Genomic DNA, 25,956 nt, shown 5'->3' on the forward strand with positions numbered 1-25,956 from the left:
GATCTTTTAGGCAGCCATGTAAAATTTGGGAGGGAGGCTGAAAAAAAATCTTAATACCTTATTAAGATTATTTTATTAAGATTTTTTTTTCTAGGCATTCATTCTGGCAATGAATGCCTAGAATTCATTGCTAAGCATATAATGTTCAATAAATTCTTGCGGAATGAATAAAAAGCCTAAGAGAAGAACTAAAAGAGAAACTTACAAACTTACTTTACATCTCCAGAAAAGGGTTATAGTTTAAAAAAATTTCCTAGATGATTCTGGTGTGCCACCTCTGTAACCAAATCAAACAGAACAAAAAAAAGTACATTTACTTAAATGTACTTAAATTCTAGGAAGCACGAATTTTTATTTTGACATTATGAAACCTGGTCAATTATTTTTGATAAATCAATTTGATTCCTTTGTAATTATTCCTGCATATACTTTAATTATATTTGTAAAGATAATCCCTCCCTGAGAAAGTGACATAGTTCTCACTAAAAGATCTCATTATGTGTGTGGATTCAGTATAAAACTAACCACAAGAAGCAGTCTTCTGATTACGCTGGAAGGTAGGCCCTAGGAAGAGCCTTGTACAACAGAAAACAGTCATACAAAAACATTCATTTTGTTATTCTAAGTTCATAGTAATATATGATCCATACACTGAAAAGCAAAACCTCAAGAAAAAATGGTCTTATTCTCTTCTGATAATTTAAACCAAGTAAGATTTAAAAAACAAAAACAAAAACACATGGTATCACCCATTCTACTTTTAACCCTGATTTAAGATTGGAGAGATCTTCTAGGTCAGCCTTGAAAGTCATTATTTTTTAAAGATTTTATTTATTTGACAGAGAGAGATACAGCGAGAGAGGGAACACAAGCAGGGGGGAGTGGGAGAGGGAGAAGCAGGCTTCCTGCCGAGCGGGGAGCCCGATGCGGGGCTCCATCCCAGGACTCTGGGATCATGACCTGAGCAGAAGGCAGATGCTTAATGACTGAGCCACCCAGGCACCCCGAATGTCATTTAAAATAACCATTAGTGTCTACAACAATTTGACCAAGCCACTAAATTTTTCAATATCCATTCTATCTAAAATATGAAAAGTGATATAGTGTTTCATAGACTGTATTCCTGTTTGTATCTTTTTCCATTAAAAATTGTTTTTTATTGAAGTATAGTTGACATACAATGTTACATAGTTTCCGATATACAACATAGAGATTCAACAAGTTTATACATCATGCTATGTTCACCCCAAGCGTAGCTACCATCTGTCACCATACAACACTAATATAATACCACTGACTATATTCCCTATACTGTACCTTTTATTCCGGTACATTCATTCCATAACCAGAAGCTTGTATTTCCCACTCACTTTCACTCATTTTGTCCATCCCCCCATCTCCCCTCCCCTCTGGCAACCGTCAGTTTGTTCTCCATATGTGTGGGTCTGTCCCTGCTTTGTTTGTTTATTCATTTATTTTGTTTTTTAGATTCCACATAAAAGTGAAATCATATAGTATTTGTCTTTCTCTGGGTAGACCGTATTCTTATTCATAGGCAGTCAAAAGTCATTTAACTTATGTTGGCTTTAAAAGCTATGTGCTAATTCTAATTTGTATATTAATACCAGAACTATAATAATAAAATGATTATTATACTGGATATTCTTAGGTGAGAAAACAAAGGAATCCTAGGATTTCAACATGGTTTTAAAGTTAAATTTTATATGTCCTTTTAAAGAGTCAACATAGATTTAGAAATGTCTTTCTCATGAAAATAATCCTCTAACAGACCAATTCATAATTATGTACTTTGACAAAGAAAAGCCTAATGTCTTCTGAGCTCTAAAGACCTGAAGTATTTAGACTCCCATATCCACCTTACACGTGAATGTGCCATAGGTCGGTTAAACTTGACATGCCTAAAACTGCAGTTTATCACCTCCCTCCCTTCTTCCACATTACCACTGTGCAATTCTTAAAACTTTCTCCTATATTCCTGACATAAGTGTATGGAACTTCCACATTCCAAGCCCCACAAGTATGAAACTTGAGAATCAAGGAAGCATCTTTGACTATTTTCATTCTCCATTACCCAATCTACCTACATAAAAATACCAAGTTGTACGCAGGCTACTTCCTTAACATTTTTTATAAATTTCCTCCTCCACATTCTCACTGTCTTAACTGAGGACCTCATCAATACCTAAATAGCTTCCCTAGCCTTCTTTTCTCTGCCTACTATCTAATCTCTGTATTGCTGCCAAAAGAATACTTTTCAAATACAAAACATACCTCATTACTAAATAATTTCTTGGTTCCCCAATGCTTTTCAAGTAAAATGCAGAGTTTGTAAAAGCACATACATTCCTTCATAATGTGGACTCTATCCCTCTCTGTAGTTTCAAATATTTATTGCATGCTCCTTTTCCAGCCTTCTGTTCCAATAATCTGAGCATCCGCAGTTTCCAAAATCGAACTGTTGCCCCAGCCCCCTAGGCTCCCAAGTCTAATTAATGGCTTTCAAAACTTAGTTTAACCCTCATTTCTAGTCTAAATTAGGTGATTCCTCTCAGCGCTCCTCTCTTAGTCATTCTTGATATTGTAATATAATCTTTATCTGTCTATATTAGACTTTAAAATCCCAGGGGGCACCTGGGTGGCTCAGTTGGTTAAGCATCTGACTCTTGATTTGGGCTCAGGTCATGATCTCGGGTTCCTGAGATTGAGCCCTGCATCACGGTCCATGTTAGGCATGCAGCCTGCTTAAGATTCTCTCTCTTCCTCTCCCTCTGACCCTCCCCACACTAGATATTTCATGCCTCAAATATTAAGAGTAAGTAGTAGTACCTACCTAAAAATTTACTTTTCTTTTTAGTATGTTCCGATCTAGAAATCTCCTTACCATTTTTTTTTCCTGCTAATAAAAGACTGATGATCCTTCAACTGCAACTTTATTTCTAGGAACTACTCCCTCTTTTCATTTATCTAAGTTCCTTTTCTTTTTCCTTTTGCTTTGTCCATAAAAATCCTAAAACCTGAGACCAACCGAGAACCCCTTCAGGTTACAGTTGAAGAAAAGAGCTTAATGACTGGCCTAAATGTCACTTGGGTAGCAGCTAGCTTAGATTCGATTCTATGCTAATTTCACTATATACCTCCAAATGATACACCCAGTTTGAAAAAGCCTATGATTTTCATCATCAAGAAGTTCAAAAATATCTAGAAAAGAGATCATACCCACAACAGTGGGGAAAAGGAGCAGTTAACAGCCTAAGAATAATCTTAATAGAGAATTAGCATCTATAAGAAAAAATGCATTTACTGAATTAAAACATGAAGGATAATAAAGATTATGGAAATACATATTATTATTATTATTGGAAATACACATTAAGAGCCACAGAAATGTTCAAACTTTTGGCCCAACTTCCACTTAAGGGATTCTAACTCTAAGTGAATAAAACCTCCGGGGGAGGGGGGGCAGTACATATAAAGATGTTCTACTGCCTTATTTTTATACAGAAAAAAGTGAGGGCAAATAAAACGTCCAACAGAATGACTAAGGAAATTATGGTTCATCCTCTGACAAAACTATTGGGTGACTTTTTAAAAGTTTTTAAAAAATTATTATTTCCGTAATCTCTACACCCCACATGGAGCTCAAACTCACAACCCCCAAGATCAAGAGTCACATGTCCTCTGACTGAGCCAGCCGGGTGCCCCAGAATAATATTTTAAATAATTATGAACACTACATAGGAAATGAAGAAAATCTTCATGAGACAACCTTGAGAAAACAGGACTATGTACGTATAATTTTACCATGAATACATATTTAACTAAAATTACATTCATATAAATATTTTTATTAAACACCTACTAGGAAAAACTTAAAATATGAGATTATAGATATTTTCCCTATTTTCCAAATACCATGTAGTTTTTTCTGCACTGCTTCTATAATTGAAAAAAAAAAAAAAGGAAGTCTTTAACTTTGAAGTTCTTCTAAGTTGTAAATTCCACAATTTAGCCTCACTTAGCATACCAGAAAACTGTAAGTAGTTTTATTTTCCAAAAAAACTAAGGGAATAGAGAATTGATGTACTATGAAGTCTTTATAACGAACACTAAAATTCTGGTGGCTATCTACTAGTTGAAAACAATCAGAACCACTAAAATCGTATGATAATTCATGTAGGCAGCAGCATGGCTCAACAGACAGACAGCATATTAGAGATTCAGATACTGTACTGTATCCTAGGACAGTCACAAACAAACTTGCTGCAAATTGTTAAGTCATTTTGAATTCTAGTTTTTAGGCCTCTTCATCTGAATACTGAAGACATGCAATGGCACTCTGACATACACTACAAACCTTGCTTGAGTAACTGGAAAAGACTGAAAAACTACACTTCTCTCCCTTTCCCACCAATTCTCAATTCTGAATATGTATATCTGGATTTTGCAGGTCATTTTAGCCTTGAACCTATAAATTTGTCCCTTAGCAGTGAAGATGGAAGTACAGAGGCAATACCTGAAACCAGAAGCAAAGCTGAAGCAAGAATATAAGAGTAGAAAGAATCCAAAACACCTGTATACAGATTTTTCTCTTATCCAGCTAAGTAAATGTAATTACCCAAATATAAACAATTAACTAAATTATACTAGTTTTTGCTTTAAACGTTGTCTGACCTTTTCTGGCTTTGTGCTTTCTTTCTTCCATCCAACTTACTCAGGTTTAACATGCCCCACCTATCTTCTGTCACTCCAATTAGTCCTGCGTCCCAAAACTAAAATATAATTTAAATTCATTTATTCAACAGTTGTTGAGTGGTTGCTATGCACAAGGTACCAAAGACTCAACAAAGACAGGGTTCTCCTATCAGCCTTTATAAACTACCTTTAGATTGATCCCATTTTCTCAAAAACATGGTAATTAGTGCTGGAGCAAAATACAGCACCCATTATTTTAGTTATAAATTCTAGATATAGTGAAGACAGGTTTATTTTGTTTTTCAAGATAGCATCACATTGTATTATGTCCTTTACAAAAGATATTCAGGATCACTGAAACCAATAATTCTAAGCAGACCCTTTTGTTCAAATGGGGAGTGAAGAGAATAACTTCTTATTCTAAGGAAGAAACATTGTAAGGTTATACAGAACCACCACCAATAACTTCACGAACAAGTAATACAGTTATAACATATCTGACTCTTGCCACTAAAAACATTTGAATGCCTAGCAACTGAATGGCATCATATCCCACTGTATTTGTTTCTTTAGTTTTCTGTTATCTGCAGTAAAAGTGAAAGTTATTCAAATGAACTTGTTTCCATAGTATAGGAAAGTTAATTTAAAAGCCCTTCCTTTACCCTTTCCTCCTACACTCCCATTTTCCTCTCAACTCTGACTCTGCTCAACACATGAACACAGTATTGAAATGAATGCACACATGTATGAATTATAGTACTCTAAAAGGATAAAGGCAGCAAACTGTTCTAGCTGCTATACTGCACTGTAAGTCAGAAGCCCTAGATTTTAGATATAGTGGAAATGTGTACAGAAGACAGTCTCATTTAGGCTATGAAGCATGAATGTTGATAAAGATCACACCTCAATTTTATTTAAAAAAATTTTTTTAGTAACCTCTATACCCAATGTGGGGCTTGAGTCACACACTCTTCCAACTGAACCACCCAGGCACCATGTATATACCTTAATTTTAAATACCAAAGTCCAAGCATATAAAAAATATACTAACACTAAACACATCTTTCACAACTGCCTCTAAGTCTTCTTAGAATGCTAGAAGTTACTCCAACTGACAAGCTGTATACACACGCCCACTCTATGAATCAAAAACAGTAGAGGAGGGATGGACTGAAGTGATAGTCAGAGGTGTCATGAACGTCAGGACTGGGTGAACAACCGGGCTGAAGGTACAGTAAAGGAAAAGGGTCAAGCATTATCACCAAGTTTTCAGTTTAGGAGCTGAGGTGATGGTGGAAACATTCACCTACTTCACATAGTTGTAGAATTGATTTCTTTCTTTTTGGGGGGGAGAATGGTAAGAGCAGGGAACAACTGAGGGATGAATTCAGATTTGTATACTTTTGAATTTACAGTAGTTATAGGGACATCAGGAGGTGCCTGGTAGACAGATGGATCTGTCTCAAAGAGAAATATATCATTCTGGAGATAGATCTGTGAGTCATCAGCACACAGGTAACAAACATGTAACAAGTCATATGAACAGATGAGATCAACAGGAAAGGACAACAGAAGGAAGGCTTAAGAACCACCCTGGGAATACCAATATTTAAGGGGTGGGCAGAGGAGGAAGAACTAGCAAGAGTCTACAAATGAGAGGTCAAATATACAGGGGAAGAAAAGTAAGAGACAGATATCCCTGAACCCAAGGGGGGAAGAGGTTTCAAAAAGGGAGTGGCAAAAAAACAAAAAAGGTGGTCAAATAAAATAACCAGAAAATGGTCCTTTATTCATTATCTGCCCCAACTTTCAGTAAACAGCACTGCGTCTCTAACTTTAAGCATTAAAAGAGAGGCACTAACTGTTCTTCACTATAACTGATGCTCTATTTTTAGTATAAACAACAAACATTAAACTTAAAAAAGTGAACTCAATTTTTGGTGAGTTATTATTGTACCATTTCTTATTCCAGTTTCTATGTGCTAGATGTTCAAAATATGTGATGCCATCTATTTTAATTGTGATGAAAAAGAGGGCAATGTCTATTTTACCTGGTTGGTGGAGCATCTAACCTGACAGAATGAACTATATAAATAAATGCCACTTACTAATAATGTAAATTACAAATTTTTTGAAGCTGAGGGGTAAAAATGGGCAAGTAACATTATGTCCAATAGTAAAGCAGCTCCAAGATCTGAGAGAAATATCTAAAGTTGTTCAGGTTTTTTTGACAGTAGTATCAAAGTTAAAGGGTATTCTAATTCAATTTCAAAATGCAGTCGCCAACAAACTACTAATACACGCAACTACATGGATGAATCTCAAAAGCCTTATGCTAAGCAAAAGAAACATATCACAGAAGCCTACATACTGTACGATTCCATTTATATGACATTCTAGAAAAGACAGAACTATGAAGACAGAAATTACATGTGGTTGCCAGGGGCTGGAACAGGGGTAGGAAACTGATTACAAAAGGACATAAGGCAACTTTCTGGGGTGATGAAAACATTCTATGTTTTGATTGTGGTGGAGGTTGCAAGATTGAACATGTTTGTCAAAACTCATCAAATTGTGTACCTAAAACTGACTTTACTGTGTAGATTACACTTCAATAAGCTTTACTTAAATTTTTAAAAAACTTCAGTCATCTAAAATTTTATGTGAATAGCACTATTTTATATGAATAACATTTTTTAAAAAAGATTTTATTTATTTGACAGAGAGTGAATGAGAGAGAGAGCACAAGCGGGGGGGGGAGGCAGAGGGAGAGGGAGAAGCAGACTCCCCACTTGAGTAGGGACCCCCCCTCTCCACATACACACGGGGCTCAATCCCAGGACCCTGGGATCATGACCTGAGCTGAAGGCAGATGCTTAACCAACTGAGCCACGCAGGCACCCATGAATAGCATTTTTAATGTACTGTATTTCAGATTACAGTTAACTTCTCTACATTGTTACATGCAGTGCATAAATTAGCAAAGAAAATTAAAAGTATAATATATCAATCTTGAGCTTAAAACAAGAAAATGTTTGGATACCTTCCCTCAGTATCTTATTCCTTTGATTCTACTGTCCAAGGGACCAAAACAAAAAGCCCTTCATATACTTTACAGTCCTTACTACCAGCTAAAAAAGGAACTCTGTTTTGAGTTTTTCTTTTTGATTTATTTTTACACGCAAGTTGTTGTGTGTGCATTGTTGGGATGTATGTAAATAAAATGGTCTTACCCAAGAAGAAAGAAGCCTTAAGAACACATATATATCGAAGAAAATTATATTTCAAAATTAGCACAAACATATACTTGCCACTTACTAATCTTAGATTTACAAATGTATCTTTAGGAATTATATAGCTCAATTTAAATCAATCAGTTCAATAAATATGTACTGAATACTTGCAAAACAGGAAAACACTGTGATGGTATTACAGATATAAAGATGAAAATAATACAAGTCTCCCTGCTCTCAGATAGCTGGTGGCTTAGTATGGCTTACAGACACAGGCACAAATAATTTTATCAAAGAGATACAAGTAAAAAGCTGACTGACGTTATGACATGGAATAACCAGAGAAACTTTCACAAAAAAAGGCCATGCTTTCTCCTTCTCCTTACAAGAAACTCCTGGTCTGTGAGTGGATGTTTTGAGAAGTAACACATGTCTACAGAAGAAAGCAGGTTGCTACACAAATATATGTTTTCACAGTTAATATAAATACTTTCTCACTAGCATTTTGAACTTACAAAGATCTCAGAATTTGAGGACTTTCAAACTACTCAATGTTTCATCAAGGAAAATAATACATTATAGAACCATCCACATTAACACCACCACCTGTATTCACTATGCTATAAAATTTTTTTTGCTTAGGACATTGACAGAGATGGGAAGAAATACATAAGTAAAGGGAAAGAGAAAAGAGTAAAAAGATTAATAGAGTTAAATTAAAAGCATATGTCATGTATGTCTTTCAAGATAACCTGAAGGTAGGTTATGGCGTAAACACTGGATTCTTATTCTTTTCTCAAAGGGGAAAGAATGATAACAGTAGCTTTTAGGGCATTACATTTCAACTTTCAACTTTAGAGTTTTCTGAGACATAGGCAAAACTGTGGGGGAAAAATCCTGCCATGTGCATCAATTTTTTAAGAATGGTATTTTAAAAAGTAAAGGGAGCTATGTCCAATTTACACTCATATAAAATATCAACTTGGTCATTACCAAAGAAAAACTAAATTACATATAGCCTAACTCTGAACATCAATTTCTTTAGGTGGAAGCCACAACCTATCAGATAAAGACAACTAAAAGCTAGTTTAAAATTCTTGAAAAGGTTGCCAGTAGAAGTATTCACAAAAGTCAGTAATCTATTTTCCTTATTAGGATTAATTTCAAGGACATTTTTGTTTTGCAAATTAAAAAATTAAAAAAAATTAAATATAAAATCATAAAGATTAATATTTTTAGTGTAAACTATATTTTAAGTTTAATAATTCATTAGTGTTTCAAGCACTGTACGTTTTTAAGGTACATAGAATCAACAACTTGTTAAAAAACAGTACTCCTATTAAAACAAGTATACATCTCATCAGCATAAGACCAAAGAATTGAGAAGTACAAATGACCCAAATAAGTGCAACAAAAAGGAACTGGGTATTTCAAAATTATGTCATAGCTTCTGAATTTTTCAGGAGAGGTAAAAATCTCACCTGTGTTACTTCTCAAAACGTCCACTCACAGACCAGGTATAAAAAATTATTTTAGTAAATAAATTAATACTAATTCCATGTTTCTGCATACTGAAAATGTTTTTCCTTTCTGCCAAAAGGCAAATACGTACAAAAGAACACTTGAAAAGTTTGGTACGTTCATGTTAACTGATGATACATACACGTAAGATGGCAAAGCAATTTATCTACACAGACTACGTTGGAAGTTTAATGTATTCTTTGGAATATTTTTTAATGCTTGACATTTTTATAAGAAATAACTGAATCGCAATATTATGAAAAAGAAAGTGCCTTTTCCATATTTTGCCAATTCCATAAACACAGCATGCATATATTTAAAAATAAATATCCTACTTATACGCATATTTGTGTATACATTTTGTATATTATGAGGTGTAAACTAACAAAGGTACTTTACAGAAAAGACTATAGTCAAATGACAATCATCTATAACCAAAACATTAGAATTCCTCTTTTTTTTTTAAGATTTTATTTATTTATTTGACAGAAACAGCGAGAGAAGGAACACAAGCAGGGGGAGTGGGAGAGGGAGAAGCAGGCTTCCTGCTGAGCAGGGAGCCCAATGTGGGGCTTGATCCCACCTGAGCCGAAGGCAGACGCTCAACAACTGAGCCACCCAGGCACCCCTAGAATTCCTCTTTATAAGACATAAAAAGTCACTGCTTTATAACGAAGTCTACCCTTTTCATCAAAAAGTATATTATAAATCTTGAAGAGGCAAGGTGACAGAATGGAAAAGATGTTTTAGAATTAGACACATTAGGTTGGAGTCCTACCTCTAACACCTGCTAGATTTGCCACCCTGGACTAGGTTCTTAAACATGATAAGCCTCAATTTCCTTGTCTGTAAAACAAGAACACATCACTAACCGCTCTGGGTAGCTAAGAGGTTCAAATCATGATATACAGTGTAGTGGTTAAGGCTGATAAGTAAAGTATCAACTTTGGTGTCCTTCCTCTACTTTCTTCCACTTGTTAGCTATGGGACCTTCGGCTAATCGTTTAATCATTCTGTACCTCAGTTTTCTCAAGTATCTTAGAATAATAAACACAACCAGACTCATATTATATACCTTGAAGATTCATGGTAGATGTAAATCACTCAATAATATCACATATTACAAACGTAACCCACTCAATAGTGTCTAACACAAAAAAAGATCTTATTAAATCTCAGTTTTCCTAAACTAAGTTCTAAATTGCTGGTTACTATCTCTAAAGCTCAAATTCACCCTTGCCATTAAGGACCCCCCCCCAAAAGACTATCTCAAAGGCTCTAAAGATATTCACTAAAGAATCCCCGTAAGATTATATGGCAAAAGCTCTAGAATAAGCGCACAGCTTCCCAAGTTGATGACTTAGAAAGGATTAATATTCTTTGGCTATAGAAACACTAGGATTTTAAAAAATTATACTAATTTACAGATTCATCTACTATATTACAATTGGTCATATACATTTCTATGAATGAAGTCACTCTCTAAAGCTGAATTTTCCCTTTCTAGAAATTGATGCTTTGACAATTTCAACTCAATAAAAATAAAAAACTTAAAAAAAGTAAAAATTACACAGATTGCTGAACACTAAAATATAAGACAGTAAAGTTTTGATGATTTCAAAAATATTATATACAGAATATACACTCTAAATTCTATTTTAGTTCTTTGCCCACAGTACACAGGTTCCTTGACTGTACATGACTTGTAAGTATTGAGTTAACTGAACAACCAAAAAAATGAAGACTTTATTAAAACTAGAAATGTGGAATCCTAAATCCTTATGAAAAAATATAAACCAGACTGATCATTTACTAATTATAAGACAACGGGCAATTTTCTAACCTTTCCAGCCTCAGTTTCTTAATCTGTAAATTGTGGATTATTGTTTCTATTTCCTGAGCTTCTTATTTTAAATGAGATAATATTATGGGGGGCATACTTAACACAATTTCTGGCACATAATAACGTCTCAAAATCTTATGTAGCTGTCAATGCTATATTAAAAATAATCTATCCTAATAGTATCACTTTGGAAATAGAAAAAAAATATGCCTTAAAACAATGCATTCTGACAAAACTCAATTCATTAAAACTGACCCTAGATTTACACCAAACAAGATAATATGAAGACAAATATCTAAAATCACTTTTATTACTTACTTGGGTAAAAAATTCTGAGCACATAATACACTTCTTAAAATTACAATGATGACTGTAAGAGACATGGTATTTTTATTTATTATTTCTTTTTAAAGATATTATTTATTTGTCAGAGAGAGAGAGAGCGTGTGCGTGTGTGCACACAAGCAGGGGGAGCAGCAGGCAGAGAGAGAAGCAGACTCCCCGCTGATCAAGCAGCTGGATGCAGGACTTGATCCCAGGACCCTGGGAGCATGACCTGAGCCGAAGGCAGACACTTAACCCACTGAGCTACCCGGGTGCCCCGAGACATGGTATTTTTAAAATTGCTTTTAAATCAACTAGAAACACTAAAATTCCACTCTATAAAAACACTTTCAGGAGTCACTATATATTTACTACAAATATAGCTAATTGATTTACATTCTTAAGGAGGAACATAATGTAAATAAATTCAATCATTCAGACACCAAACATACACACAAGGTCAGGATTTCTAATGTAAAAGTACTATTTTCATACCAGGAAAACATAATTAAGAGACAAGTTTCACAGCTTCCTAAAAGAAGAGGGAAAAGCACCTTGGACTCTGATGTATGTATCAGTGTCAATACTGAGCAATAGTAATACCTAGCTTCACGACCAGGGCTCACACTTTCCTTAAAGTAGCATAATTAAATAAAAAAACAGTAAGAGCAAGAGAATCCCTTATTCTCACTCATTACGTGAATCTACACAAATCACGTGGCCTCTGAGTATCAAGTTTTTCATCAAAAAATGGAAATCATGCCGGTCACTTCTCTCACAGGGAAATGGGAATATTTAAAAATGAACTCAGGTCACCTTGAAAAAGAACCATTTTAAAAATTCAAAGAATAATCATAAATGACAACTGCTAAAAATAGAAAAGCTGTGCTTAAAAAGTATATTTTGAAATGATTTTTAAAGGCTATATCATACCATAAATTACCACCAAAGCCAACTTAATATGCTCAGAATATTGAAATAAGTATCTTCAACTAAACAGTTCATTACCAGGTTTCTATAAAATTTCTAGTCAGTAATTTCCAATTCATTTTATAGCAAATAAATGTAATCAACAGCACTGAAGTTACACTTCTCTAAAAGGAATTTTTATTTACCTCAGTCTTCCCAATCACTCCGCAAAAAACTAAAATCGTATTTTAAAATTCCAGAATTACTCACATATTATCCTTTTCCTAATAAGCAATGGGGTGGGGAAAATTAAATGAAATTATATAAAAATCAAACTCTTTAGTTTTTATCTACTCTCGTATTATTAATTTTTACATAAATATAAGGTATGCCAAAGTATGAACTAGGTGGGTTCAAATGTTTCTATAGCAGTCTGATGAGGGATTACTACAAAAAATTAAATCTGAAATACATATAGTAGTTTTAGAAAATACATGTTTCAGTTGGTCAGTCTGGCTCCAAATAAAAAAGATTTCATATTTGAATTGGTATAGCTTTGCTCATTATATTTCTGAAATTTAATAATGACCGCTATGCAAAAAAAACAAAACTCAGTTTACTACCATAATAAAAACTTTCACTTTCCATCCCCAAAAATAATCTGAAATAGACAGTCTTTCTTCAAATACAACTTTTTTCTTCTTAAAGGGGGCAGTATCATAATGATCCCTAGCACAGGTTCGAAATGCTTTCCAATAACTTTAGTAAACAAATTGTTGAATGATTCCAAGAAGCATCCTATATACTCTTCTCAAAACACTAAAAATAATGAAGTATTTAATATTCAATTTTGATTTGATTTACTAGGCTTTCACTACTTTAAAGCTGCCTTCTTAATTATTTTAAGTTATTGTATCTCTGTAGACTTGAGAGAAACAATAAACCACACTGTTGAATAATACTAGAAATTATGTCTCCAAATAATATAACTAACATTACAAGATTACTGGAACACTTCTTTCACTAAATTAAAAAAAAAAAAAACAGCAGAAATACAAAAATAGCCACTGGTGACTATTCATACAACCAATACAACCAATACAGGGGAGATAGAGCACAGTATTTATAATCTCTAGGGAAAAACAAATTATTCCTTCAAAATAAAAAAAAAAAAAAACAGCAGAAATACAAAAATAGCCACTGGTGACTATTCATACAACCAATACAACCAATACAGGGGAGATAGAGCACAGTATTTATAATCTCTAGGGAAAAACAAATTATTCCTTCCAAATAAGTTGTCAAAAATTTTAAAGTTCAAGTTTAGGGTTTTTTTGAGCTTTACAATGACTCCTCCTTTAAAAATAACCCATATAATTGGTTTGGACCAAACACACATATTTTCAATTTATTTTAATGTTTATACTATCTTAATGAAAGCTACCACACAACCTATATTACCTACAAAACACTAAATATGTAGAATTGGGAAAATAAGATCTAGTGAGAACTAATTCACTTTAATTACAAAGTCACAAGAAAAAAAATCAATCACATAAACAGGTATCTAATACACTGATTCAAACATCTGTGTAAGAAAGCTCCCTTTAACTACAGAACTCTAAAAATAAGTTGCTTCTGTTGATGAAAACTAAGCAAGCAGAACTCCTCTTTTCCATTACCTTTAGTAAAAATATGTTCATCCTTTGACATACGTCTCCGTATTTTATTTAAATAAAAGTTGTAAAGGCATCACAGGTTCATATGAGGGCCTTTCAAACATTTATATTGAAACCCTTACCCGCGCCCCCCCCCCCAAGTCCCAAACCCTCTGCTCAAGATGTGAAGTGTTCCTCCCTTCTGTATTCCCTCCCCCCAACAAGCCCCCATTCGTCTGCCCCCCACCCAGTGTAGGCCTGAGGCCCTGTAGCAAACAGTGTCTAACAGGAGCAGGCAGCACAAAGACAGGAATGGGAGATTAGTGGGAGGGAGGGAGGCCGGGATTGGGGCTCAGCAGGAGCTTCAGGCTTTTTAAAATTCAAACTGCTCCCTGACCAATACAAATCACGGACACGCTACTGACTACTACACGGATTTATAGCATTAAAAACATGCCTAGTACGTGACAGCTATATTAACTTCACTCTTTTTAACATTTATCCATACGTTTGCTGGAAACGTAGAACAATTTATTTTAAGCAGGGGGCTAAACTCAAAAATAACCTTCAGAAAAGTTACTTACTCTACAATGGCAATAATAATTTAATGAGACACAAAAAAATCCGAACCAATGTAACACCCATTAGTAAAACAAGGGACTTTGTTGATCAGTGTTGCTTCATTCTAACCAGTGAAAGTTTTCCTTCAGTGAATACGAGACAAAGTATCAAAATAGTCTAATGCCAGGTACATTTATTTTTTCTGTGCAATTTGTATGGCTGAGGACTTTTAAATTGATTGTTTTTCCCTTATACCAACCTACCTTACCAATGCCTCAATAAACAAGCTCTGGACACTTAACTTATTCGTAAACTAGAATTTGTTAAGGCAGAACTGATATTTTTCTCTAGCATTTACAGATACATTTGACCTATTAAAATGACACCTCTCTCATTACACAGTCAAACATCATGGGCACAAACAGCCAATGACAATCCTGGGACCTCAAGAAGATCTGCCCTGACATGAAAGGATGGCACCTTCTACATTTTTTTTTAACCTCCCTGGGATTTTAAGCATAACTTAATTTCTATGCTTTTAAAGAAAATTGGTTTTACCTGTACCTCGGTACAATTCTCAGAACATTTAATATTCTTTTTATGCGTCTACACGCTTAGATCAGGAAGTACCTGAGTATTTTATGTATAGTCGTTTAAAATTGTCCTTATATAACGCACACAAATCTAAAGTGGCAGGGTAAACCTGTCAAGTACTTTACACTTGCCTTTGAATAAAAAGTCCATGTGCAACACACACTGTCAAACAACAACATAAAAGCTCTTGGTGGGGGGGGGGATATGCACTGTCTACCACACTACGGCTTTCTATATTAAATATTCATGTGGGCAATTTAATTCTTTAAAAAAAGAAAATGAGTCTTTATTAACTTTCTAACGTCCAAACAAGTTTTACACAAGGCAAGAATTACCACTGGATCCTTGTCTGAGTATTTACATTTGTCTCACTAACTGAAACTACTTCCTCCCTTCATGGGGTCACAGGGGGAAGAAGGGGGGTTGTTTGTTTCACTGGGACGTTCCCCACTCCCGGACCAGGAAAGTTGTAAATATGGGGACGACCAGGGCACATTTGCTGTTAGTTGTATTGTTTCCGCCTCCTCACTAGCTACGGCTCTTCTCCCGGGCGAGGCCTGTCACCGACCAGCAGTAGCTCCGCTCAGCCCGGAGCTCTCCTAATCCCCGAGCTCAAGTAGATTCCGCTGGCCCGCGGCCTGCACTCTCCGCCGGGCCTACGCCTCCCCGGCCGCCCGGCAGGAGCCCAGTCCCCGCCACCGGAGCCGGCCGGGAGAGAGTACAAAACCACCGCCACCCAGGGCGGCTGCCACCAGAGAGGAGCGAACTCTAGACTCGCCCGTGGAGGAGACCTGGGGCCGCTAAGGAAACGGCGGGGAGGGGAGCGAGGAGGAGAGACGCTGAGGACCTGGCGCCGCCGCCGCCGCCGCCGAAATAAAGAGCAGGAATTTACCTGGGCGAATCGGCGTCTGAATCCAAGGGGAGGCCGAGGCCGCTGTGGCGAGAGACTATAATCCGGGCCGGGAGGGGGGGTGGCTACGGCTCCTCTTCCGTCTCCTCAGTGCGGGGAACATGTAGAGCCGGGGGGAGACCAGCCGAGAAGACAAATCGCTGCTTCTTCTTCCTCCTCCTCCTCCTTCTCCCACATAGAAACACTCACAAACACCCGACCGGGGGCCCGAGCTACCGGGGGGGCATCGCCGCCGGCCCGGGAACCAATCCTCCTGTCGGCGGGGGCGTCCCTCCCTGCGGCTTGGTGGTGTCGGGTGAGTCGGTACCGACGGGGGGGGAGGGCGGGGGAAGGAGCCCTGTGTGTGTCTCTCTCTCGTTCCGTCTCTCCCTCTCAGAACAAAATGCCGACCGGAAGTGCAGCTGCAGGAATGACTCCCTCCGCCGGCGCCAAACACTAACAACCACCCCCTCTTCCCCACTCCACTTCCGCCACCGCCGCTGCCGCCGCCACTTCGACTCGCGTCCTCGGCCGCGCCGCACCGCGCCGCGCCGCACCACTCCGCGCCCGGGCGGGCCGGGGCGGGCAGCGGGCGGTGGCGGCTCTCCTTTGCGCCCTTCTCCTCCTCAGAGCGACTGCGGATGTTGCCTTTTTTTGTCGATCCTGCGGGGCGGCGTTTTCGCTGCGGCACGGGCGGGCCGGCTCTCCGCGGTCTTTATTTTCCTGGAGGCCGACCGGAGCGGGGCCCGGGTTCGGTGATGGTTGTGTGCGTGAGGGGCGCTCAGGCCCGACCCGGCTCGCAGGCCAAGCTCGCTATCCCAGCTGGTGGTCATTAGCTTAGGGAGCCGAGCTCGGGGCGGCCAGGTAGAGAACGCCCGCGATTCGACGGCGACTGTGCATTTTTTAAATGGTGTCTCTGCAGTCTGGTGGATGGATGTATCCTACACCTTCTCTCCTGTGGGGAGGCCGGACTCTACGCCCGTCTCTGCGTTATTTCTGCGGAGGGAGAACGCAACCCGTGGAGGTGAAGAAGATTCCCAGCTGGAATGAATTGGAATCGTGTTTGTGATGCCTTGGTTTCTGGAAATATGCGGTCTTTTCTGGTCTTTTTGTTGGCGGTGGTTTTGGTTCTTCCCTAACTGTCGGGATAAAGGCCTGTAGGCGACGCTGTGTGAACGAGGAGCTGGCCGGCGGCGGGCCCGGAGCGTGCGGATCCGCGCCCCCCTCTAGGTGTAGGTGGAGCCGGGTGCGCGGGGAAAGCCGCCCGCCCGGACTCGGGCCACCGGCCGACCGTGGGCGACGCGGGGGTCTGGGGCCAGCCGGTTTCCAACGTCGTTTTCCTCTTTCCATTTGAAACAGTGAGGTGCCGCACGAGGCTGGAGCACAGATGTGATTGTGTGTACGGTGCCATGCTTTTTGTGGTCTCCTGTTGTCACAAACTTTATCTTTCCGAGTTCTCTGTTAAATTAGTGTAAATTAAGGGGGGGGTCTTTTGTTCAGGTAAAAAGTGCAGTAGGTTAGCTAATTTTACTCAAGCGGGACGAAACTTGTATTATATTTTCATGAGTTTAGATTATACGTTAATTGTATTGTTTACGTATTCCTGTATGTTTTCTAATACGCTTAAAGTAAATGGGAAAATTTGCGCTCAGGTTATTCCGTTTGCTCAGAAATCACTCGAGAGAGTAAATCAGATGTTACTCCTTTACTCTAGATCCTGCAACGGCATTGCATCTGGCTGAGAGGAAAAGCCAAAGTCTTGACCGTGGCCTAAATACTGCGCGCGGGTGGGGGAGAAGCTGCCCTGGCATTCTTGCAAGCAGGACCTCTGCCCTTGCTATTCCCTGTGCCAGGCTCTTTCCCCCAAGAATCCATAGGGCTTGCTCCCTCACCTTCAGGATTTTCCTCGGACGTCACCTCGCCCCCACCCCCTCGAAACTGCAAGTTCCCTGTCCCCCTTTCCCACTTTCTCGTTCAGGCATTTTACATATCTTACGTGTCGATCTTATTACCTGTTTTTCCCCCGGTAGAATGTTAAGCTCCAGGAGGGCAAGAAGTTTTGTTTTTCTCCCCTGGGATTTTGTGGAGAAAATAATGTCTAGACTAATGCCTGACCTACACAGTGGATGCTTAATATTTAGTTAATGAATAAATGGCAATTATAAGGGCCCTGACCTCCCCCCTGCACCCCCACAGCCTTTTCTGAACTCTAGCCCTTAATATATACACTTATATGCTACAGAGAACCTTATGAAAGATTGTGAAAACTGAAAAAAAAAATCTAGGGAAAAATCGCGTTTATTACAGAGTTCTAGAGAAGTGCACTACTTCTAGACATTCACCCTCCACAATACCAGAATCCCAAAAAGTAGTGGTAATTGTTTTTAGGTTTCTGAAAATGGGCTTGCTAGAGGACAGTTGATTGGTAGATCACATGATCATATTCATACTGGGCCACTTAGCTTTGCTCTCTTCCTGAATCACAAACTACATTCTTTATCCCGTCTGCCCTCTTTCTTGCAAAATACAGGCTAAATTAAAGTCTGTGAGAATCTGGTTGGCCTAGCCCAAATCCAGCACTACTGGAAAAGTTGATTCTGCAAGTATTTATTGGGCACAAAATATGTGCCAAGCACAATGATTCAAAAGGTGCATGTTTCTGAGGCTTTATATAAAGGACCACATATGGCTACTTTGGTTACTATTCAGTTATGCTGTCAAGCAAAGCAAATACTAGTGAGATTTATTTTTACAGTTTCCTCCTGAAGAAAAGACTCAGTGAAAGCTTAGGTCACGCAGAGTGGATATTTTAATTCACCATTTAGTTCATAACATTTACTTACCTTTTGATAGCACTGGATATACCAATAAATTGATAATGATTTTTCAAAACAAATTGAGAATTTTTATTTCCTATTATTGCCTTGGAAAATAGGCCTTTTAAAGTAAGGACTTACACTGGTAAATAAAAACTATGCAATAAGCTTTTGGCTATGAAAGTCCAAATAATATTTCATGTATTGAATTTTTTGGAGAAGAAAGTCTTTATAACCATTAACACAAATAGTTGTATCTTGTATAGTAAATCCAACAGTCTGTTCATTTTAAGTTTACCCATTAATCTTAAGAACAGCTCTAAGTAATATACAGATGGCTCAGAATATGTTTTTCATTCAGTTTCAAAATAGTATCATTTCAGTTTGCTTAAGGAAACACAATTATCTTCCTATATACTTTCTTAAATGTTACTGGTAAACTAGTGATTCTGCATGTTAGGGAACAAAAGTCTTGGCATTATTGTAGCATTTAATTTAAAATTTTAGAGATGTTATTTTTCACTTCCCTCATTTATTAAAGACTTACTAGCTGCTAATTAGCTTTATGATAAGCATCTCTTAAATACATTAGTGAAGGAAAATAGACAAGGTCTCTACCTTTAAGGGTTTTAACTTGTATATAGTTTATATCAATTTTTTTTCCAGATCACAGAATTAAAGAAATTGTTTCAGTGCATATCAGAATATTTTTCTGTTAAATCAGTTAGTGTTTTGCTTGCCTAAATTTAAGTATCCACGTTGAGATCTTGTGTGGAATCTCTTAATCTAATCTTAGTGTTTTCTTGATTTGTCTTGTTTCTTGGGTTTTTGGGGGGGGGTTGCTTATTTTGATCATCACCATCCATTTATTTTGCTTTCACATTTTTAAATCTTTATGTCCCAAATCAGTTGATTTATGGTGGCTTTATATTTCATTGTTATATCCTTGATTTGTCAATAGTTTGTAGATAACCCTTAATCTGACCTAATATTGCCCCCTGTAAGTACTGAGTTGCACTAATTTTATTTATTTTATATTCCTGGATATTCCCATATGTATTCTTGATCAATAAATTGCATAAGATTTAATAAAATATTTTAAAATGGATTTCAAGAATTAAATATTGAATATCNGCAGGAATTGGTACAACTCACAAATTATGAATTGTTATTTTTTAAAAATATTTATCTTCAAAATACAGTTTGCCATAAAATGATAGAAAGGAAAAATTTTAGAAAATCATTTCCACACTATTTTATGCCTACCAGTTGTATCCTTTGTTAGTGAGACAATTAACTCTGAACAGGAACAAATGTTTAAAAGATAGGAAAAAAGTAAAGAACATGTATGTATATGTTTTGTAGACTATTTCATACTCTAAAATGATTTCATATTTAGGAAATTGTTACTTTTAGGATGATTTTGATCTTAAGAAACTTTGATGAAGAGTTCATTATAGATGTTGATTTGAGGGTGAGCTACAAAAATATCAACAGTCTGTAAATATGTTCCTGTTTCAAGTTTTCAAAGTGAATACCTAATCAAATTTGTGATAGTATCTATGAAGGTGTTATTCAATGTATTTTATCCATTTTTGTTAAGATGATAGAAATTAATGGTTTTTCCCCATCAAGAACTTTCTTCATCTTGGTCTTCAAAAACAAGTTTTGTTCTTTCATTAATCCTTCTTACCTCTCTAAGGATTTTCTCTAAATTCATAGATTTTATTATTCATGCCATCTACTTAAAATCCTATGACTTTCCTATATTTACATTTTTGTATATCTGTACTTTATATTACTAAATAAAAACACCTAATTATACTGTATTACAGGTTACACTGCATTACATAGGGTAAGGCCCTTAAAAAAAGCATTTCTGAAATATTTATAATTATTTAGGGTCATTAAATCTTCATGAAAGCTTAATCTTAATGGAACCTACACATATGCTGAATGTGAACCGGATAATTAAACTGTACATGTATTTTAATCCTAAACCAGTCTGGAATAACAGAATAAAAATGATTTTATGAGGGAAGAATACAAAATCCATTTAAAACTTAACATGTAAAATAGGTATGAAGGGAGTGCTTATGATGCTCTTAAAAGCATCTCCACTAGACCAGTGCTTTAAAACTGGGTCATGTACCATTATGGGTCATGAAATTTAGTGGGTTGGGACTAACATTTTTTATTTAAAACAGAGGAAAGAATAGAATCTGGATTCTATAATAATCACATCACACATGGTAAAGTGTATTTTTAAGTAAACATTCGTTCCATTTTTGTGTGTGCATGTGCTGAGTTACCATGTAAAATCTATTTCTTACTATGGGTTATAGGCCCAAAAAAGTAGGTTTTTTTAAAAAACCTACAGTTCAGGTTTTTTACTTGTACTTCCCCTCCTTAAAAAAATGAAGAATGCTAGAAAATTCTGCCTATATAGTGAGGAATTTTAGAGGAAGCAGTAGGGTATTTTAGAGGAGGTTTGATACTGTTTTCAGAGAGGTGATCTTAAGGTAAAGAGTAGGTAATAAACTATGTAGAAATGTTAAATATAGTTGTTGTAAAAAAGAATTTCCTAGTAGAGCTAAATTTGGTGTGTTTAGATCTATGACTATTTACTTATTTGTTGTAGTACATTTTCTAATCTCAAATGCTGAAGACAGCAAAATAGTAAATATAAGGCAAAAGATACGTTTGTTCTCACCTTCTCTTTAATCTTAAAGCAAGTGTTTATTAACTGGCGATAGGAATGCAAAGAAAACTACTGCCTTCACACAGCAATTATAAGAACAAGTTATTCTCTGAAAATGATAGAAACTCCTCTTCCCTCCGAGAAATAAAACTGTCAATAAGGCTTTTCTTTCTAGCCCAAGTAAATAATTTCCTGAAGTAAATAGTTAACCTTCATTTGCCATCCAGCTCACTCTATATATTTAAATAAATGTACTTAAAATTTAAAAGCAGAGTATTGTGTATAGAATTTGAAAGAGAGGCAATATGCTGTATAAATGAGATGAAAAATAACTATCAAACAGAAAATAACGATTAAGTTATACTGGAATGTCTTAATAGGATTTAGACATTTCAATAAAATTTGAAACATTTCATTACTTACTGTTTTGCCTGATTTCAGTGTAGATTCCAGTATTGTAATGTTGACAAGTCTAACAGCATTAATAAAAGTTTCTTTTCAGACATATGCTGCCAGTTTCAATTATAGATATTTAAGACCTAGTTTGGTTAACACCTTAAAACAAAATTTAGAAAACATAAGACTCTCTAATTCACTTATTGAACCAAAGCGTATATACCCTAAGTATTTCACCAACGCAATACATACTCTATTGAACTAAGAAAGCAATTATATTACCAACCAGCAGAGGGAGCCAAGTCAGTCCTGAAAGGGTAGGATTACAAAGGAAGACCACATGACTTCCTGTTTGTTTGTTTGACTGGCAGCTGTTCTCTTTCTGAGTTTAGTTTACGGGAAGCCAAGTAAAAGGATAGAAAGGCTACCAGTGTATTAGATATGGACAGGGCGACAATTTTAACTGTCAAAATTTACTTGCATGAAGCAAACTGAAAGAAAATATACTTCTTAAATAAAGGACAACCCAGGGAAGAATTTGCAGCATAAAAGAATTCTTTAAAAACCAGATAGTAAAAGTTGAATAAGTAAAATATGCAAACAGTAAGATACTGATTTTCATTCTAATACAGGAGATGAAATTAATGTGGATCAGAACAAAGCAATTAAGCAGAGGAAATTCAAGTAGAAATATAAAAGTGGAAATGTCTCAGTATTACCAGCTAAGATGGGAAACCATAGAAAACATTACCTTAGGACCATGATGAATTACTAGCCAGATGTAACGGTGAACCATTTTTTAATAAATCCATTTTTATCGAAAGCTGAAATTAGGCTCTAAACAGACAAATTTTAAAATTATAAAGTTGGTGCAGATAAGCAGATTGACCTTAAATGTATACTCACTTTGAGAAGGGATAAATTTTGGTTAAAAATAATTACAGCAAACTAATACAGAGATGGTTTTTCACTTTAGAAAATAGAATTGTTTCTACTATCCTTTATAAATAAAAAGCAATACGTTTTGTGACAAATATGGAGGAATAAGTTTGTTAAATAATTGTACTGTCAGTTTATTTAATATTTTCTGAGAACCTCAAAGTGCCTGATACAATCATTATTTGAAGTAAAACTGTAAAAGCTGGATGTTAGCTAACTACATCAAAATAAAAAAGATTCGAACAAATTTAGGCAAATAAATAATGCTAGTTTAGCCACTTACTAATTGCATGTTTGTGGAAACCTACTGCCCAAAGCACAGAAGGACAATGGATTCAGGCAAATTTTAGCTATAGGTACATTTATTTGTTTATTCATTCCATAAATATACTTATTGAACACTTAAAATCTCCAGAAGACATGGAATGTATCTTCATTATGAACTACACAAAATTCTTGTTGAAAGATTTAATTTCATTAAAATATGTGCACAATCAAATTCAATATGTAACCCATTGAATCCAAGGAGACCGTATGTAGAAGCAAATCATTTAATATTGAGTACTAGAAGGTAGATTGTAAACCTCTGTAAGTCAGTTCTTTATAGTGCTACATTATAATATACTGACATGTATTAGTGTCTGGTATCAAATCAGTTAATCATGGCAATGATATCCAAGAAATAAAATTCATCTGATGTCAGCCTTAGAAATATTTTAATGCAAAAAAAAGCAATTCAGTCAGTATTAAAGATTTTATTTGAGAGACAGAACACAAGCTGGGGGGGGGGGTGTTGGGTGTGGGTGGAGGGTCAGAGGGAGAGGGACAAGCAGACTCCCTGCTGAGCAGGGACCCTGACAGGGCTCACCTGAGCTGAAGACAGACGCTTAACCGACAGCCACCCAGGCACCCCAAGCCTGACCTTTCTAATTATATTTTAAATTTTGTTAATGTTTCCACCCATGGAAAAATACCATAATGATTTTTTTAAATTACATTAATAAGTGGCAATAGCTTTGCCTCGAACCATTTCTTTATTGATGAACATAATAATAGGTTAACTCATATCAAATTCCAATAAAAACTACTAACTTGTCACCAAACTCAACACTGTAGAGTCTAAAATATGTAGGATAAGGGGCGCCTGGGTGGCTCAGTTGGTTAAGCCTTGGCTAGCGTCATGATCCCAGAGGCCTGGGATTGGGCCCCGCATTGGGCTCCTTGCGGCAGCTCTTCTTACTTGTGCTCTCTCTTTGTTAAATGAATAAGTAAAATAATTTTAAAAAATACATGTGGCTAACATTCCTTTTTTTAATTTTTATTTTATTTTTATTTTATTTTTTTTTAATAATCAAGTCTCTGACTGTAATGATAAAATCAAACAAAGGAAGGAAAAGAAAACAGCTCATTCCTTGTCCTATTCCAGAGTAGGGAATGATGACAGATGAGTAAAAGCAAGAAAGCAACTTACAGTGAACAAAAGGTTTGAGTAAAGGATGTCGCTCTCCCTAAAAAATTAAATACAAAATTTTAGTCAGGAATTTATACCCACATGTGAATATTGTTTTTTAACACTGCTCTTTAGACTTTTGAAATATTTTATTTTCTCTTTGGAAAAAACAGCACCAAAACCCAAGCTGCTTTAGTAGTCTGGTTTCTCATTTATTAGCTTCTTTCTGTCTTACACTGTTGAATTCTGTAGCTCTCCTAAGGACCTCTCTGATGTCGCTTTTTCACTGTTGCCTTCCTAATTCTATCAGCAACATACAGTAGCTTTCTCAGATATACGCAGATGATTCTTCATGATCATGTCCAGGCAAACTATGTAACTTTTGCTTGATGTAAGGGGAAATAACTTAACATTATGAATTTAAAAGAGCTATAGTAATACTTGACAATATTTCATATATACAAAAGTATTTTTAATTTGAAGAACTTATCACATCTTACAGGCTTTCTGTAAAAAATTTGGAATGTCTATGTTGTGCTAGGAGCTTAGAATTGATAAAGACTTAATGTTTTGTCTTGTGCTTACATTAAATCTTGTGGGCTTTAATTGTACCTACAATACTGCTGTAAAAACATCATAGTTGTGATGTTCTGGTTCTGTCAAACCAGAAAACTGGTTTGAAACTATTCTGACTATGATGTAACTACTATATTTAATATAATAAAAGTATGACCTCTGAATAAATGAGTCTCTAATTCTCTGTATTTTTAGAATATTATTGTATTCTAAGAGTATCAGAAGACAATGTGCTCCTTTTTTCTAGGTTTAATTAACATGAAACAGACTACAAGGAGGCATTTCCATAGCCTTGGATTGGCGGTATTAATAAGTTCCTGGGCAAGTCCAGAGCTGTGGCTATGTGGATACTTGTGGAGCTGCTGGGATAGTTAGGGCAAGCAAGCAAGGTCACATAGTGCTCGTGTGGGTCTGTAGTTCTCCCTTTATACCACCCTGTGTTCACTCTCCCTGAACCTCAGCTCTGCTCAGGAGCCCAGGTTCCATCACAGGGTAGTGTCTATCTGTCTCACCATCTAAGCAGAAATTTTACTTCTTTTTTTTTTTAACTGAAGTGTAGTTGATACACAATGTCTTAAAGAAAATTTGAATTTGTATATCCAAAGTTGGGGGATAAGTTTTCTTTACTTATGTATTTATTATTGTAAACTATATAAATCATTCATTCAACAAGCATGTGCCCAGCACCTGTGTAGTAGAAACAGTGAATACAAATGAAAAACCTATCTCTTTCCTCTTAAAACTTGGTCCAGAGGAAGACTAAATCAAGTACATTTAATAAAACAGTGAGATAAATGACCAAGAGTTGTATCAAAAGTGCTATGAGGGGCGCC

General features: G+C 36.3%; 1 protein-coding gene and 1 long non-coding RNA gene across 2 annotated transcripts in view; one reads left to right on the top strand and one right to left on the bottom strand.

Moving 5' to 3' along the window:
* The window catches only part of NIPBL (NIPBL cohesin loading factor), a 188,411-nt gene extending 171,821 nt beyond the window's left edge, over positions 1-16,590 (bottom strand). Inside the window, exon 1 of the mRNA XM_040630495.1 lies at positions 16,249-16,590. The gene's annotated coding sequence lies outside the window, so the exon portion shown is untranslated. The remainder of the gene's footprint in view (positions 1-16,248) is intronic.
* A 172-nt stretch (positions 16,591-16,762) lies between these two features.
* On the top strand, positions 16,763-20,890 carry LOC103664702. The gene is made up of 2 exons (XR_569135.2): positions 16,763-17,644; positions 17,960-20,890. It is a non-coding gene; the product is annotated as an uncharacterized LOC103664702 (long non-coding RNA).
* Positions 20,891-25,956: the final 5,066 nt, after the last annotated feature.

Source organism: Ursus maritimus, unplaced genomic scaffold, assembly GCF_017311325.1.
Source record: "Ursus maritimus isolate PB19 unplaced genomic scaffold, ASM1731132v1 scaffold_15, whole genome shotgun sequence".
NCBI classification, from domain to species: domain Eukaryota; kingdom Metazoa; phylum Chordata; class Mammalia; order Carnivora; family Ursidae; genus Ursus; species Ursus maritimus.